Source organism: Chelonoidis abingdonii, chromosome 11 (assembly GCF_003597395.2).
Source record: "Chelonoidis abingdonii isolate Lonesome George chromosome 11, CheloAbing_2.0, whole genome shotgun sequence".
In the NCBI taxonomy this organism is placed as follows: Eukaryota; Metazoa; Chordata; order Testudines; family Testudinidae; genus Chelonoidis; species Chelonoidis abingdonii.
The window spans coordinates 40203659-40218012 of record NC_133779.1 but is presented as its reverse complement, the minus strand read 5'-3'; positions in this window follow the sequence as shown (position 1 = coordinate 40218012).

The following is a 14354-nucleotide window of genomic DNA, read 5'->3' as shown; positions in this document are numbered from 1 at the left end:
AAGCCACCCTCAGCCCTGCTGCTGGCATGTTTCGTGCCCATCTGGGTGCCACGTCTGCCCTAGCTTCAGGACATGCCGATTGCCCCGTCACTGCAGGTAAAGCCCCAGCGCTTTCCCCCATTTCAATACCATGCCAACCAACTAATGCACCAGGGGATAATTGCAGGGGTCAGGGCTGCGTGGGCGGCCGATGGGAAAAGCCCTGGATCAGAGATTTAAACACAACGCTGACAAGAGAAGCCAAACAGGGCAGCATCCAAATGGCATCTGCACTTTCCACCCACAATCTGATGCACTTTTCTTGGCCATCGGGACAATCAGAGGCCTCCAATCCCACCCACCCCCAAACTCCAGCCCAGGCCAGGTCACCTGCTGTCACCTAATCTGCAAACTCTGCCCCAAACCCAATCTTAGGGGAGAGATTTTCCTTCTGCCTTTGCCCAGCCAGCCAGAAACCATCTTCTGAATGCGACGCAAGCAGAACAGCTTGGGGTGAGTAGAAGCCGCTTACAAGCCCCCTCCCTCCGCACAGATCACCCGCCCCCTTATCTGCCAGGCACCAAGCTCAGTTCTGGGCCTTTGCTTTGAGCGTGGGGCCAAACTGCTCCCTGCTCAATGCCCAGAATGGGCTGAGGAGCGTCTGGGGCTCACTCGCAGTCTGGGTGGTGGGTCTCGCCAGGCAAGCAGCCAAGGGAAGACACTCAATGTCGATTGGGTTGGAGCTGCTTTCAAGCCGGGGGGTGGCTCAAAGGCATCAGGATCCCGTTCGGAGCTGAGAGGCCGTGGGATCTGTGGGGTGAAGCGTGGGGATGCCTCCCAGTCCCCTCCCCCAGATGGAGGGCTTGCTCTGTGCTCTGGATGGTGACCTTGAGGCCTCCCCCAAATCCGCTAGAGCGAGGTGGGGGGAGAGGTTATTTTTAGACAGGAGTCACTCTCATCACATTCTTATGGTTATTGCCTCGGGCCGACTGTTTCTGTGACTGGCTGCCAAATTCTGGCCTCGCCCCCAGCCCTGCGGCTCCGAGAGCGAGTGGCTTCGGGGGGAGCATGGGGGCTGCACACAGCACAGTGGTGGAGGGGGCAGGAGATCCCTCTGCTTTGCCAACGGAGCAGAGCTGGAAGGGGCCTCTCTGTTCCCAGCTCCTGCAGCCAGCTTTGAGTACCCCAGAGGACGGCCCCAGAGACAGAGTTCTGCAGCCCGGCAGATCTCCCGGGCTGGGTGTTTTGCCTCCGCGTCCTCTTCTTCAAATGCATCCCATGTGCTCCCACCACCAAAGAGCACCTCTCCCCCTTGGCGCTGACTCTTGTCTGACCGTTCCCGTCTCCTCCCCTCCAGGGCCCACTCAGGCAGGATGCACCTGTAAAGGTTAAAACACCTGCACAGGTGCATCCTGCCTGAGTGGGCCCTGCAGGAGGAAACCTCGCAATGGATTTGCTCCTCCAGTCCGCCCAGCCTGGCCAGAACTGGTGCAGGAGTCCAGCTGCCCTTTGCCCGTGTGGCAATGCGGTAGGAAGCCAGGCCACCGAAACACGATTGAAGCCTCCCGCCTTGTCTGCCGCATTGAAACCCTAGGGCTCCATCCTGTGTCACCCGTAGCCCGGAGAGCCCCAGTGAAGCTGGGGAAGTTAAAAGGCCCGAGGTCAGACTAGATGACAACAGCCTTGGAGCCTAGGAATCTCCTTCCCCTGTTCACCCCACATTAAAAAGGGATCCACTGTGCAGAGTGGCCATTCTCATCTGTCCCGAGTCACTGCCCCCAGCCCCGCATCATCCGGGGGCCCCCGCACAGGGCAGAGGCAAGGAGCCAGGACTGTCTCCTCACAAGCCTTCAGCTGGAACACCTGGAGCGGCTGCTGCTCTTTGGGGGCGGGGTAGGGCTGAGAAAGCGACGGTGAATCGTGAATTTATCAAGTCCCTGCAGCTGCACCAAAGTCTCTCTCTGCGACTCGCCCAGCCCTGCTTAGAGAAGGGCTCTAGGAGGGAGACAAAGAACAACCCTCAGCTCGGCTGCTGCTCCGCCCAGCTCTAATTCCTCTTAATGCCAGTTCAATTGACCTTTTAGGGGATTGGCTTTATCCACGCAGCACCTTCACCTCGGGGAGGATTGCATTCATTGTTTACAATTAACTGTGTTCTCTGTGCTCTTGAGGCCGCAATGGAGCAGGAACCTGTCACATTGCACAGACATGAGAGATGGGCCCCGTCCCAAACAGCTTCCAGGCAAAACAGTCAAAGGATGAGAAGGGAAACTGAGGCACAGAGAAGGGACAGGACTGGCTCAGGTGAACGGCAAACCCACAGCATCTGTGCTCCAGCAGTGGTGACAGCAGGAACTACATGGCTCCTGGACCAGCTCCCAAGAATTCCCAGTGGGGTGCATGGCCCCCATAAAGGTTGCCATGGGGGAATAGCTCCCCAGCTCCCTGTGCAAGAGGCCAGACGCAGCTCGCAGAGCCCATCCCTCCTTTTGTGTCCTTTACGCTTTGTACTGAGATTCAGACCCCTAATAAATAGTCAATAGCTGGTCCCTGGACCAGCCGCCGTTGGACGCAGGCAGCTCCCGAGACACTGCTGCAGCTGATCCCAGGGTGATCAGGGCCACAGAGGGCTCCAGAATACAGAACGGCCAGGGGGTACAAAGGCCCAGTCCCCATCACCCTACCCCCAAGTGATGATGAGATTGGGTGATCACTCGTTACCCAGTATGATCATCTTCCATGGGAGTTATGGGTCCTCGGGTGGCTAATAAGGCCAATCCTTGAACCACAAGTTCTGTTACAATGAGGACTCAGCAGGACTGGGAGCCAAGATCCCAGACCCTTATTTCTGCATTTCTAGTGTGAGCCCCGCTCCAAGAGCAGAACCCTCCCCAGAGACCCAACAATCCCCCCCTTTCCTGCACCCCCCTTGTGCCTTGTGCATGCTGGTCTGCTCCCCCCCACAGCACCCCAGCTCCCCATGGAAAGAAAGGACTCGCCCCCGCCAGGCCTGCTGCCTTCCAGCTTTGCCCTGCATCCCCTGAGGGTGGCCTGCACGCAGCACCCCCACCCCTTGCCGTGCGGACACAGGGAATGTGTGTGTGTGTGGGGGGGCTATTTTTTCCCTCCTCCCCGTCATTCCCAGAAGGCTCCCTGCATTCCAGGAACGCCCTCCCCTCCCCCAGATCCGTGACATCAGCAGCCGCCTGCGCGCCACATGGGGAAGCCCAGGCGAGAATTCCTCCCCTCGCCCCGGCGCGTGACAGCCTGCGAGCCCGGCGCTCCCCGGCTTCCCCTCCGCCCCCACGCTGGCTCCGGGTGCGCTGCAGCAGAGATGCCCCGTTGCCATGGCAGCAGGCAGAGCCCCCCCTCCCATGATGAAAGGCAGTGAGATGCCAGGCAATCCATAATTCATCCCTGGAGCCCTGCGCTCGGCTCTGATACGCGGCAGGGTGGGGAGGCTCGAGTGCCGGGTTCTGTGGGGGTGGCAGCTCCAATCTGGCAGGCGGGATTCCCCCTCCCAAAATAAACCAGGCAGGGGGGCTCCCCAGCACAGAGGGATTCCCCTGGAATTGGAATGAGAGCAGAGGGGGGAGGGATGGAAAACGGTTATCTTGGTAGCTGACTGGTGGGGGGGATTCAGGAAATCCCTTGGGGGGGGAATATTCTGCAGGGACAGCAGGGGGGAGATGGGGGGGGACTCACTGCAAAAGGTAAAGGGGGGACTCGGGAGGAAATTCCCCCTCCCCCTACAGCGCAGCACTGCACACGTCTCACTGCAGAATGCCCCAGGGAGGTCAGGGCGAGATCAGAGCCAGAGGCACTGCATGGCTTGGGGGTACTACGGGTTGGATGAGCTGCCTGCCCTACGCCCCTGCCCCACTCCATCTCAGCCACTCACACCCCCATCTCTCCCCCCATCCTCCCGTAGGGGGAGAGGGAGCTTGGGGAGAGCCAGAGGAGACTTATGCGCTCCCCCGATCCCCATACCTTTGGGTGAAGGAAAGAGGGGGCATTGCACAAAGTGGGGCGCAGTCCAAGGATGGGCGGCTCCCCTGGCCAAAGGACAAATCCTGGCTAATAAGCAAGAGCGAGAGGGAGGAGCTGAGCTCCTGCCCCCCCACCCCAAAAATCCTCCCCATTCCCAGTGGCCCTGAGGAGCTGCTTTGCACATCCTACAAACCCCACCTCGCATGTGAGCACAACAGGTTGGGTCCCCACCTAGTGGCTGGATGACAACCTACTACTGCTACCAGCCAAGGGAGCCACTCCCGCAGCTAAGGACAGCAGATCATGGTGTCGAATCCCACTGAGGACAGCAGCGAAGATAAACCTCCCAGCAACTGCCAGCCACGCCCCAGCTCCTGGAGCGTGGGAGCAACAGCAAGGACAGAGAAGAGTGAAACGTGGAGCTTTTAAAGAAGCAACCACTGGGAGAAAAGCATCTCCCTTGGAGATGTTAAGAAAGGCAGTGAGGCCTAGTGCCTGGGGCACTGGATGAGGAAATGGGAGAAGAGACCTGGGTTCTATTCCTGACCCTGCCACTGCCTCCTGGGTAACCTGGGGCATGTCACTTCCCTGCTCTGTGCCTCAGTTTCCCCTCCCACTCTTCATCTGTGCGGACTGTGAGCTCTTTGGGCAGGGCCTGTCTCTTGCTGTGTCTCTCGGCAGTGCCCTGGGACCCTCCAGATGCTGCTGTGATATATGTAATATGCACGAGGCCCCTGCTGCAGGTGAGGCAGGTGTTAAATACCTGGGAGATTCCCAGCAGGCTGCTGCGCTGGGGACTTGCACATGTGTACGGCCAGGGGGATAAACTGGGAGGCCAGCCGGGCTGCTCTCCGCTTCCAGGCCTCGCTCATCCTTCACTGCTGTCAAGAAGGGGGTTAAAGCTTCACAGGGCTCATCAATCAGGCTGCGGAGGTGCAGCTCACTTTGGGGATAACAAGGTAGATAAAGAGATGTTTAGCAGATTAATGGCGTTCACCAACAGCGACCGCCTCCAACCCCAGGCCAGAATAACGGGGCATCTGGGCCCAATCCAGGGGTAGGGACAGCGCTCTGGGGCTCCTTTGCTGAACTCCGTGTAATTTACAAGCCCTCCACTCTGGGGTGGGGTGGGAGGCACTGCAGAGTTTAACCCCTTCAGTTCCAAGCGCAGGAGCATGGGGAAAAACAATTTCCCCCACCCCGAAGTCCCCTGCAGGGCAGCCTCTTCTGCCCACCCTGCACTTCCCTCTCCAACTAATCAGTCCCCCCGGCCCTGCATGCTCCCACCTGCCATTTTGCTTCAAGCAATGGGCCAGACATTTTCAAAGCCTCGCATAAGGCGGTGCTTAATGTGGTCTGAAAAATGTGTCCTCTGCCCCATCCCGCAGCACGAGAGCCGGTTGTTTCTGTGCCGCATCCCCGGGGTGCTGGGCTGCGCCCCCCCAGGCGGGCTCAGAAGTGTTTGGCACAAGCACCAGTGCCGCAAGGTGAAGCGGGTTCTGACAGTGCGGGGCTACTCCCGCCCGCTGGGCCCTGCCAGTTCCCAGAGCAGGCACCACGGCAGGGGGCAGGGAGGTACAAGGCCCCAACCCCCAGCTTCCTGCGATTCACCGTGACTCTCAGCCAGCCAGCAAAACAGAAGGTTTCTTTAGATGACAGGAACACAGTCCAAGACAGGTCTTGCAGGTACATAAAACAGGACCCTCCCCAGTTAGGTCCATCTGGGGGCCCCAGGGAGGCCACAGCCCTGTAGGTGGGGGTGTCCCTCCTTCTTTCCCAACCGCTCCAAACCTGAAAACTCCCTCCAGCCGTCTCACTCAGCCTCCCCCCCCCAGCTCCTCCCCAGCCTTTGTCCAGTTTCCCGGGCAGAGATGATAGAGGTGTTACCTGGCCTCTAACCCCCTCCTGGGTTCTCATGTTACTGCTCAGGTATCCTCCCTCAAGGCAAGTCTTCCATCCCCAATGCAGCCAGTCCCAGCAAAACTCCCCTGCAACCTTCCCAGGTCAATACTCCCCACTCAGTATCCAAAGAAAACATCAAGAACATTCCCACTTCGTCACAGGTAAAGGGAACCCCTCCAGCAGCTGACACTGCCCCACAGCCAGGTCACCTGTTGAGCTTTCTGATGCCCAGGGCCGGGCTTGGGCTGTCTGGATTTTTCAAGCTGGAGGAAATTTAGGGCTGGGAGAAGCAAGAAGTAAGTGTGCTGCCAGGGGACGAGTAAACAGCCCCTCCCTGCAGCTCTGCCCACTCCCTGCCCCTCAATCCCAACCTGCAGCCCTGCCAACGCCACCCACATTCCCGCCCCGGGCTCCCCACACACACAGCTCCGCAGATCCCCCTCAGTCCTGACCTGCATCCTCCCCATGATCTCAGTCCTGGTGCTTGATCTGAAATCGCCCAGTTCTGGTTTCATGCCATGCGCCCAAGTTCACTGAGACTCTGCAAACTCATTTCACTTACACTCTTTCCCCACAGATTGGAAGGCGGGTCTCCAGGTGGGAGGAGGAAGGGCATTAACCCCTTGCAGCCCTTAGCCCCCAGGGCGAGACAGATTCTAAATCCTCACGGTCTAGCTCCAGGATTAGAACCTGTCCTTGGCCTGACTTTGGGAAGGCGGAGCTTTTGGTGCATCGTTATCGCTTCTGCATCAGATTCCTCTTGGTTATCTCCTGCACAATCCCAACAGGCAAAGGGCGGCTGCTGAAAGACACCAGCCGCAGAGCAAAGGCTGCAGCGACCTTTAAAAGACCCCCAGGAATTGTTTTCTGACCTTATCCCACCCTGCCCCATCACCTGCCAGCTGGGAATCTCAGCGCACTCAGACAACAAATTCAGCCGGAGGTTAAAGATTTTACAGAAGAGGGAGAGAGTCGGGGAGGCACAGAGGAGACGTGACTCGCCCAAGGTCGCATAGTAAGTCAGTAGCAGAGCCTGGGATAAAGCCCAGGAATCCTGATTCCCCGTCTCCCTTGTTCTATGCACTCAGCTAAATTGTACCCGCCACCTCCAGCGCTGAGGGGAGAACCCAGGAGTCTGGACTTTACCCATTAGACAATACTCCTTCCCACAGTGGGAAATAGGAAACTCAGAGTCCCGTGATCTGAGCCCCCGGTCAGGCTAGGGAGACTTTTCCTAGGTAGCTTTTAACCATTGCACGAGATGCAGCCTCCTCTGCTTCCCTCAGGCTAGGCAGGCCCCGTGCCACAGGCAGCTGTGCATGTGCCTAACTCTAACACTGGAGAAGCACGTGCTGGTGTCATTGCAGGATCAGGGCCTTAATTGTTAAGATCTTGGGGGCAGGGACAGACTGGCCAGTGCTTGTAGCATGCAGCACAAGGGGGCCTCGGCACAGATGATCAGGAACAATATTTCAGCAGATTTTGCCAGCTGCAAGGTCTGTCCCTTTCACAGCCCAGCCGCCCCCCTACAGGTTTGCACAGAGTGCCCTTTGCAGGAGCATCTACACAGCAGCATTATGTATATTCCAAGAGTTTCTGAAATCCCTGTCCCAGATCAGGGCCTTGCCCAGATGCAGGGGAGATAGACCCTGTCCCAGAGAGCTCACAGGCAGAATGGGAGTAGGAGGGATTGATAAACCCATTTTACAGCTGGAAAACCTAAGAAGTGCAGGGACTTACTCAAGGTCAGAGGGGGACACTGCAGCAGAGCCAGGGACTGAACCCAGAACTCCTGAGTCCCAGCCCAGTGCCTTAGCCACAAGACCATTCTAGGCATACAGTGGGGAGACCAGACTCCCTTGAGAGGGAGCTGAGCTCGAGTCACACCCCCTCCCACCCTCAGAGTGCTCTCCACCACTCCTGTCTCTTCCGACACAGTGGGGAATGGCCAGAGGTGCTTTGCCAAGCGCCCAGGCCCCTCATTCGGGATGAAGATTTAAAATGAAGGTTGGCAGAGAACGAGCATGGCAGAGGAGCTGGCGATTAACTGGGACGGTCTCAACGCCTTTGCCTTTCTTTTGACACCTCCTCCATGCACAGAAACACCCCGGGCCCTGTGCTGCAGCTGGAAGCCAGGCGCCGCACCAAGGGGGCTGTGGTACCAAAGGGGTATTGTCCTAGCTCTCTAGCTCACTGTCACCCTGTCCTCCCCACATTGCTAAATGGGGCTGAGAGATCCCAGCAGAGGAAAGGCAAAGAATGGCCAAGGCCAAGACCCACATGGCCCTCACCGGCACCCACTCCAGTCCAGGACCCAGCGGAGCCCCCAGCAGGCATGGCTCTCTGGCAGAAGCCATTGGAACCACGCAGGGGATTTGTCCACCTCCCCAGCAGTGCAGCCCTGTTAAAACCACTCAGTGAAAAGCACCAGGAGAGGATCGGGGCCCTGCAGGAGACCTGCTGTGGTTTGAAACAATTCTGCAACCTCAGGGCTCAGGAAACTCTGGGGAACCAGTGTCCTCTGTTGCTAAGGCATCACTTTCAATGGGGCACAGCTCTGGAGCCACAAAGAGCTGGGTCTGGGCAAAAGGAGGCACCAATCACCCCCCCGCCCCCCAGTCCCAGCTTTGCACAGCACTGGAAAGAGGCTGCAAAGCAGAAGACAGCAGCAACACAAAGTACTCACGAGCAGGAAGGCAGGGAGCTGCAATCTGTCTGCACCGGGAAATCAAAGCACACCCTAAGGGCGACAGCTGTGCCCATCTCCCAGATTTAAAGGGCCAGTGAGCAGGCTGGGAAAGGGTCAGTGCAGACATAGGGCTGGTCACAGAGGCAAGCACAGCTGCTAGGGAAGTGAGATAAACTCCCACCTCCATGCGGATTTCCAGCCGCAGAACCAGACCTGTGCCCTGTATTCAAGGGAGTTACGCCGCCTTTCGGCTTGGCCCGACGTGCTGATGTAGCAAATATAGCAGATATTATAAGCCCACAGCCTGCCCTTGTCTAGGACTGTCCACACGCAGAGCTCAAGCCCTTCTCTGCAGCGATCTGGACCCATCCAATTGTCTCAGTGCAGATGCCAAGGCGTTGGAGGGCCAAGGGTGGCATCTGCCCTCCCCCGTCACTGGCAGGGCAAGGTGGGAGAAGCTGCCCATGGGGTCCCTGTTCTGGAGACGAGTGGGGGGCCCTCCACCAGCACAGTGCTGGCTGCAATCCACACCCAGGGTCCAGGCCACAGTCCCGCTGCCACTCACACCCCAACTCAGGGGGCTCGCTGCTGCCAGCGCTGCTGCCAATACAGATGGGGGTTTGGGCACCTGGCTCCCAAGTGGGACTGCTAAGAATTAGGGCCGTGAAGAGTTAATGGCCAGGTGAGACGAGGTCCGAGGGGCACTTCCCAGGCTGATGTGAAGCCCTGTTAAGTTGCCATGATTATGGCCCAGCCACCACTTGGTTAGGTGACAGGAATGATCCCAGGCTCTAACTGGGTGGGGGCAGCAGGGGAATTTCCTAGCCCTGTCCCTGTGCACCAGCAGCGGTTCCTCAGGGTAGGTCGTCCAGAGGGAGCAGGAGCCTCCTGGCAGATGGCGCTGTGGGATGGCCCAGCCTGCAGCAGTGAAGGGGTTAATGGCACGACTGATCACTCATGGGGCAGGGAAGAGGGTGACCCTAGAAAGGGAAGGATCAGCCCCAGGGCCTTCAGGGGAGGGTGTGTCTGGAAGTGCAAAGACCTTTTGGGAACGACCGACCGGAGGAGTCAGGGTGGTGAGAACTCCAGCCCTGAAATACCCCAGATACCCACCACTGCCCACCAGTTCTGTATCCCACCAATAACACCACCCATCAGTACTCCTGTTACCCACTACTGCCCACTGGGTATTAATCCCACCAGCATCCATTGGTACCCACCCTGGCCCAGAAATACCCACAAGTACTCACTGTTATCCACTCTGGCCCAGAAATACCCATGAGTACTCGCTGTTACCCACCAGGTACCATTCCCATCAGTACCCACCCTAGCCCAGAAATACCCATGAGTACTCGCTGTTACCCACCAGGTACCATTCCCATCAGTACCCACCCTAGCCCAGAAATACCCATGAGTACTCGCTGTTACCCACCAGGTACCATTCCCATCAGTACCCACCCTAGCCCAGAAATACCCATGAATACTCACTGTTACCCACCAGGTACCATTCCGATCAGTACCCACCCTGGCCCAGAAATACCCACGAGTACTCGCTGTTACCCACCAGGTACCATTCCGATCAGCAGTACCCCTGGGTAGTATCCAGAACCCACCTGAAAAGCCTGCTGGGGCTACGGGCTGCTGGGCTGGGTACCAGGAAGATGGTGATAGCTCAGGCTGTGAAAGCGACTCCAGAGAAGCCCCGGTTCCTTGATCCCAGATGGGACCCTGCTGAATGTAACACAAGGAGATTCCTGGTTTGGCTGGGAGGGCTGGGCTACAAATAGCTAACAGGGCTTTGCCAGCCCCATTCCTAAGAGCCCCTGACAGGCTGGGGGCCGAGGGGCCCTGTTGTTACTGACATGGGGTGGGCCAGGTGTTTGCAGAAGAGCTTCTGACACTGAGCAACTTCTCCACCAATGAGCCTTGGGGAACTCACTCTGCCCAGCCGGGGAGCCCCCTGCATAGGCCTGGCGCTTCCTACCCCACTGCTCCCCCGAGCTATCTGGGAAGGGGGGCACAGCCCCCAATCCAGCTGACACGGTGGAAGTTCCCAAGGCAGCAGAGCTGAGCTAAGCTGGGGAGGGGGCGCTGGGAATGGCCCACGGGCCACAGCTGCTTTGGGCCTCCCTGTCCATAGACCTTCCTCAGCCCACCCTCCTCCCTCCTGGATCCAGTCTTCCCAGCCCAGCTCAGCAGGAGGGACGGCAGCCCCCAGAATTGATGGTTCCCAAGGAAGGGCTGGGGGAGCCTTGGGACGGGGAAGAAAGCAGCCAGCCCCTACAGCCCAGCAGACTCCAGGTCTGGTCCCTTTCCTCCTGCCGGCTCCCCGGGCCCCGTCACTAAGTGCCCCTCGTTGCTGGGTCTCAGTGCTTGTGGCTTTGCCGGTTGCTGCCCCAGGACTGGGCCCAAGCAGCCCAGTGGCTTCCAGGATTGCCAGCGATGATGTGGGTAAAGGTCATGGAAGGAGCCTGGTGCACACACATGCAGCTGGGTGGAGGCTCCCGGGCCGCAGGGCATCTGAGCCGCTCCGTCTGGCCGGCGCTGGGACTGGACTCCTGCATGGGGAGGCAGGGAGCAAAGGGGTGCCAGTGGGAGGGAAAGGCAGGGCAGGGCAGGGGTGTCTGTGCCTTTGAACCTCCATGGGGTTCGGTGGCCTGGCATAGCAGAGGGTGCAAGGAGCCGGGGCAGTCGCAGAGTGGGAGTGGGGAGCCCAGGACTGGGAGAGTGGGGGCAGGAGATACGGGCTGGGACTGATGGGCATCAGCAGAGTTGGGAGGTAGGGGGGCCAGGACTGTGACAAACATCATATCCAGCTCTTGTGCTTCCAGCTTTGGTAGGAGTCTGGGGACGGGCCCAGGAATGCTCGGGGCCAGGGGGGTCACTAAGTAACTGCCAGGCTGAGGAGACATCGGAGCCCAGAGTGCAGGAGATAGAGCAAGGCTGGGGTGCTGTCCCTGTGCTCTACTGAACGTTAGTTAAGGATCAAATAGCCAGCGGAGAAATACCTGAGTCACGCCAGGGCCAGGCAGCCAAGTTTGAACAGCAACGGGGAAATGAATAGGGCTGTTACTGGCTTGCAGAGCTGCCTGGGGGGAGCAAAAGTGGAAGTCCCCCCCCCCGCATTTGAAAGGGCCCCCAAACCAAGCAGCATTGTGCCCTGGTGCACAGGGCTGGCCCAGCTCCCCACTCCAGGCATCACAGGGTGTTCTGGTTACGCAGGGTAGGATGGGCCATGGCTGTACAGTCAGGGCACAGCTCCTTCAACCAGCCAGGGCAGAGGCTCTCACCGAGATGCAGTTCACTGTGTTATTTAAGCAGCAAACAGAGTGGAGCCGGGGCTGACTGGCTCCACGCTGGGAAGCAGACAGGCTGCAGTGACTCCACTGATCTCCCCCAGCAAGGACATTTTTCACACAGCTACTCATACTCGTTGCCACCTGGCCCAGAAGCACAGCTGAGAGACAAGGGCAGGACCCAGCAAAGCAAGCTCCTGCCACAGTGAAGAGTCCCATCTCCCACCCCATCAGCAGAGCACCAGGCAGCTACCTGCCTCTGGAACAGAGAGGCAGGAAGCGCCAGGTGCAAGATGAAGTATGGGAGACTAGGACTCGAGGCCAGATCCCAGTTAGCCAAGCCAAACTGCAGCCCATGCAGGGCAAGGAGCAGCAGCTGCCTAGAGCAGATGGGGCCATGGACGTCAGGTCCATAGTGCAAGGCATGAGATGGAGAAGCATGAAGCTCCCCGGAGTGCGGTTTCTGAGCCTGCTTCTAGAGCTCTGTTTGCGATGCAGTTCCCAGGAGGCATTGCAACTCTCACTCACCCCCAGCCCTGAAGACAGGTGGGTGTAGCAGCCCTGCTCACCCGTGAATAGGGTGTCCACATAGTGACGGTACCTCCCATAAGGCTTTATGGAAATATGCTTAGAATGTGTCTTATGCCACATATGCCATGTAACACACCTCAAAAGTTATGATCTACTGAATATATTAATCCTATTTGTATGCATGTATCATTTTTGTATTCAAAGTTATGAATGTTGGCTGTGTACTGGCTTGATTTCTAAATAACCGTAGTAGAGCATTCGGTCAGTTCCTGGAGAAAGGAATGTTGAAATTAAGTACCTCATCAAGAAACACTTCAAGGACAATGGATCTTGAAATGCACCAATCCACATAAGAAGTTTACTTGAGGACGTTCAAGGTAGCATGTAAACAATGGATGCTACCTGTAAAGCTGTGAGTCATACATGGACATGTGACTTGCCCAGGTAACTCCTACACTCAATCTTGGAGCTGGATTTTGCATAGGAGTGAGGCAGGGGGTCTCCACCCACCAGAGAAAGTCTATTTAACCCCCTGGGAGACCCCCTCCATTTTGTTTTCAGCTGGCTGAAGAGAGAGCCTCTCCACCCCTCAGGATTCTTGAAAGAAACTGGAACAAAGGGCAGTGACTGCAAGGGGTGAGAGTGATTGCTGGACCCAGGCTAAAAGGAGATTAGTCTGTAAAAGGGAGCATTCTGGAACAGGTGAGAATCTTATCTGTATTCAGTTTGATTAGACATAGATTTGCGCATTTTATTTTATTTTGCTTGGCGACTGACTTTTTTCTGTCTGTTACTACTTGGAACCACTTAAATCCTACTTTCTGTATTTAATAAAAGCACTTTTACTTATTAACTCAGGGTATGTATTAATACCTGGGGGAGCAAACAGCTGTGCATCTCTCTCAGGGTTATAGTATAAAGCTCATAGAGGGTAAAACTGATTTATTTGGGTTTAGACCCCATTGGGAGTTGGGCACCTGAGTGTTAAAGACAGGAACACTTCTGTGAGCTGCTTTCAGGTAAACCTGCAGCTTTGGGGCAAGTAATTCAGACCCTGATCTATGTTGGAGCAGACGGGAGTGTCTGGCTCAGCAAGACAGGGTGCTGGGGTCCTGAGCTGGCAGGGAAAGCAGGGGCAGAAGTAGTCTGGGCACATCAGGTGGCAGCTCCCAAGGGGGTTTTTGTGATCCAACCCGTCACACTCATTTTCTGGCAGGAAGAGGACACTCAGCTGTTGCACAGCTGAGGTCCCATGGCTGAAAGCGACAGCTCAGGGCTACCAGACCCCACACAAGTGATCAGGACAACTCAAGGGTCCAAGTCACCGGCTGGACACACACACACAGTGTTGGCCACTGCCAGACACAGGCTCGAGTAGGTGGCCCAGGGACCCTAGATTGGCCAGGCCCTGGGTCCTCCCTTCCTGCCCCGCTCTAATGCTGCTCTCCTGGAAGGTGGGCTCCACCTGTGCTGAGTTCACTGCCCAAGGAACAATTCCAAAGTACTGCAGCACGTCCAGCCAGAGGCGAAGTGGAGGCCCAGCCGAATGGGTGGCACTTCCCCTCAGCCACAGCACACGCTCTGCCCGTTGTGTCTAACTGCCTTGATAATTTGCAATTAATAAGCTGTGAGGAGTTTAAGCACCGCTCCAGTGAGCTTTCTGCTTTGCTGGACGCAGCCAGAGCCAGCAGAGATCAGCCCCAGAAGTAGCCCAGCACCCCTGCTTCCTCTCCAGGTGCTCAGCTCTGCTGAATTTGCAAAGCAAAGCAGGTCAGTCATCTCTAATGGGTCAGCCGAGGGGGGAAATCCCACTCCTCTTACACTGCAGCCCAGGGGCAGTATCACCACCTCTGGCCTCAGCTCTCTCCCCCCATACACAGCAGTCCCTTCCCTACGGCCAATAGTCCCCCATGGTAGGGAAGGACCAACACTCACCTTTGTTCACTTCCTGGTTTCTGCAGGTGGAC